At 41.1% G+C, this 3616-nt stretch overlaps 1 pseudogene; it reads left to right on the forward strand.

Annotated features, from left to right (window-relative positions):
- Window positions 1-2552: 2552 nt before the first annotated feature.
- LOC102849866 overlaps window positions 2553-3616 on the forward strand; it is a 38119-nt pseudogene continuing 37055 nt past the window's right edge.

The raw sequence follows: 3616 nt of genomic DNA on the forward strand, positions 1-3616 counted from the left end.
AGTTAATAAATGATAGTTAATGGTCTATCCCAATGAGAACCTCTGCATACCTAATAGCTGTGAGGGGCTTTTCAGAATTTGCTGTACTCAATGTTAAGTGTACGTAGGAAATCACTGCCATACAATACCTGCTACACTGTCAGAATATCACAACTTATCACAAGTATATCTAAGGACATAGTGCATACAAGAAATGTCCAGGTAGCGTAAATTATCGGCACATGCAGCTGCTAACTAAAAGGTAGCTAAAAGGTAGAGGTTCAAGTCCACTCATAGGTCCATCAGACAAAAAAGAAGCCATCGAAAAGTATATTGAACACAATTATTCCCTAATACACATGTTGCCATTAGTTAGAACCAACATCAAATGGGTTTTGTGTTTATTCTGTGTTTTCATCTTTCATCTGACTCAGGAATCATCTGCACTAGCTCCTTTTGGTGTTGTGCTAAATATCAAAGAACAAACTGCTGTCAGAGGAATAGCCTCAAGATAGTATTCTATGTAAAAACAGTATTTTTCACATGTTCCTGGTCCACTAATAGCCTTGGTTAAATTTATTTCCAGGAGAAGCAAGTTCACTGAAGTGTGCAGATGAGTGACACCCATATCTTGGGGAAAGGTAGTTGGAAGTATGGTCACTGTTCTCAAGAAGTTTAAGTTCTATTTAGTTATTTGTTGTTAGATGGCAAACAAATACATAAAGATATGTTCAACATCCATAGCTCTCAGAGAGATGCAGATCAAAACCACTATGAGATATCTCACCCCAGTAACAACAGCAAAGTTCAACAGAGTAGCAAATAACAAATGCTAATAAGGTTGTGGAGAGATTGGAACCTTTATTCACTGTTAGTGGGAGTGTAAAATGGTGCCACCACTATGGAAGGCAGTATGGCGTGTTCTCAAAAAGTTGGAAGTAGAAATATCATTTGACCTAGCAATTTCACTACTGGAAATATATTCTAAAGAAACCAGAGCTGCCACTTAAACAGATTTATTCATACCCATGTTTATTTCTGCATTCTTTTTTAAAAAATTATTTTATTAATTTTAATAAACATTTGCAGAGATTTTGGATTTCCATTCATTCATTGTTGCACTTTTCTCCCTGCCAAGCCCACACCCCACCTTCCACCCTATTTCATATCTCTCTTTGAAAAGCAAAAGTAAAATTCCTTCTTTGGTACACAATCCCCCCACAACCCTCCCACTATCCAGAGTACACTCCACTATGCAACCTTAGTTCTGGACTCTTGTGATAACTGTAATACCCTATCATATATTGCTTTTAAATTATTCTCTCCCTCATCTGTTTCAATACAGTATACATAATTTATTCCGTTTTTCTCAGTCTTACCCCAATCCTGATGTCAGTCCCGTTCTACAACAGTGGCACCCTGCAGTATTTGTCCTTTTGTGACTGAGATATTTAACTCAGCATAATGTTCTCCAGGGTCACCCATTTTGAATAATATTGCATGAGTTCCTTGTTTTTCTTTTTCTTTTTTTTTTTTTAGGAAATATGCACACCCGTGTTTATTGAGGCTTTCTTCACAAGAGTTGGAAACAACTTAAGTGCCCATCAACAAACAAATGGATAGAGAAACTGTGGTATATTCACACAATGGAATATTATGCTGCATTGAAAAACAAAGAACTCATGAAATATTCAAAATAGGTGAACCTGGAGGACATTATGCTGAGTGAAATATCTCAGTCACAAAAGGACAAATACTGCATAGTGCCACCGTTGTAGAACTGGACTGACATCAGGGTTGGGGGGAGACTGAGAAAGATGGGTTCAAGAATGTATACTGCATTGAAACAGATGAGGGAGAGAACTGTTTAAAAAGATATGTGATTAGGTATTATTGTCTTGACAGGAGTCCAGAACAAAGGCTGCATAGTGGAGTGGACTTGGGGGGGGGGATTGTATAACAATGAAAGAACATTTACTTTTCAAAGAGAAGAGCGAACTGGTGGGAGCGGTGGGCAGGAAGACAAACGCAACAATGAATGAATGAAAATCCAAAGGCTCTGTAAATGTTCATTAAAATTTAAAAAAAAAAAAAATTTCAAAAGAATGAGGAAAAACCCCAGTGTGCTAAAACGACCATCAAACCTTTTAGTTCGATACACCAGTTAGAAAAACTTATGTATAAAATACAAAGCAAGAGAATTTGTCTCAAATGAATTCCTCAGAATTTAGTGCAACATCAGTGATTCCCTGTGGTATAGGAAGCATGCCAACATAAGCTAGACTTTTAAGTATGAAAAATAGTAACTAAAAGTTCAATCAGGAAAAAAAATAAAGCCACCAATAATGTAGCTCAGTACTTTAAAAAGTTTTTTTCTGGGAGTTTATTAACCAAAAAATCATTAATACAGCCCAAGATGAAAGAAAAGTTAGAAGAAAATGTAAGGTCATTAGTTATATAAATATGAAGGGAAAAAGGTTTAATTCTATTTCTTGCTCCACGGGAAAAAGAGTGAAGCAGAAGCAACAGGTCTGAAATGTTCCATCCTGAAAGACAAAGTTGCCCACTGCCACATGGAAACAGGATATACTTTAAATGGAACTAAATTGATGGGAAATGAGGATATCACAGATGTGGATGAAATGAAAGTTCCAGACTGCGCAGAAACTTTTATGACTCTGCTCTTGGTTATAACTGACAGGTATAAAACCTTCCCACAGCTTCCCAAAAGCTGCAGTTCTTGGAATTGCAGAAGGACTTGGTTGATGATTTTAGGATCCGATTAACTCAAGTGATGAAAGAAGAGACCAGAGCTTCCCTTGGCTTTCGGTACTGTGCGATTCTGAATGCTGTTAACTACATCTCCACTGTATTAGCAGACTGGGCTGACAAAGTTTTTTTTCTACAACTTCAACAGGCAGCATTGGAGGTCTTTGCAGAGAATAATACTCTCAGTCAATTGCAGTTGGGACAGCTGGCCTCAGTGGAAAGCTCGGTCTTTGAGGACATGATTAACCTCTTAGAGCATTTAAAGCATGATATGTTGACCCATCAGGTACACCATGTTTTTAGGGAAGTTGAAGATGCTGCAAAATTGTATAAAAAAGAAAGGTGGACACACCCCTGCACCTCAGACCCACGACCACCATCTTCAGGTATCACATTGCTCCCCCTGACCCGGCTCGGGACCCACCACCCCATCGCCAACCCCCCCTCCGCCCCCCCGCCAGCTCTAAACTTTGGGACTGGCCAAGGTGCGGTGCGCAGACGCAGTGGACGGTGGGAGTGGACTTGAATCAGGACACACCCCTACAGCTCTGACCCAGGACCCCCAACTTCAGGTATTGCATTGCCCCCACCCCACCCACCGCCGACCAGGCTCGCGACCCCCATCCCCGCCAGCTCTGAACTTTGGGACTGGGAAAGGTGCCGTTCGCAGACGCAGTGGACGGTAGGAGCTGCAGCTCTGACCCACGACCCCCATCTTCAGGTATCGCATTGGTCCCCCCCACAACCAAGCTCGAGACCGCCCCCCCCACCACCTCTGAACTTTGGGACTGGCCAAGGTGCCGTGGGCAGACGCAGTGGACAGTGGGAGTGGACTTGAATCGGGACACATCCATGAAGCTCTGACCCA

This window comes from Elephantulus edwardii, unplaced genomic scaffold (genome assembly GCF_000299155.1).
Source record: "Elephantulus edwardii isolate Elephantulus edwardi_28Jun2011 unplaced genomic scaffold, EleEdw1.0 scaffold00301, whole genome shotgun sequence".
NCBI classification, from domain to species: Eukaryota; Metazoa; Chordata; class Mammalia; order Macroscelidea; family Macroscelididae; genus Elephantulus; species Elephantulus edwardii.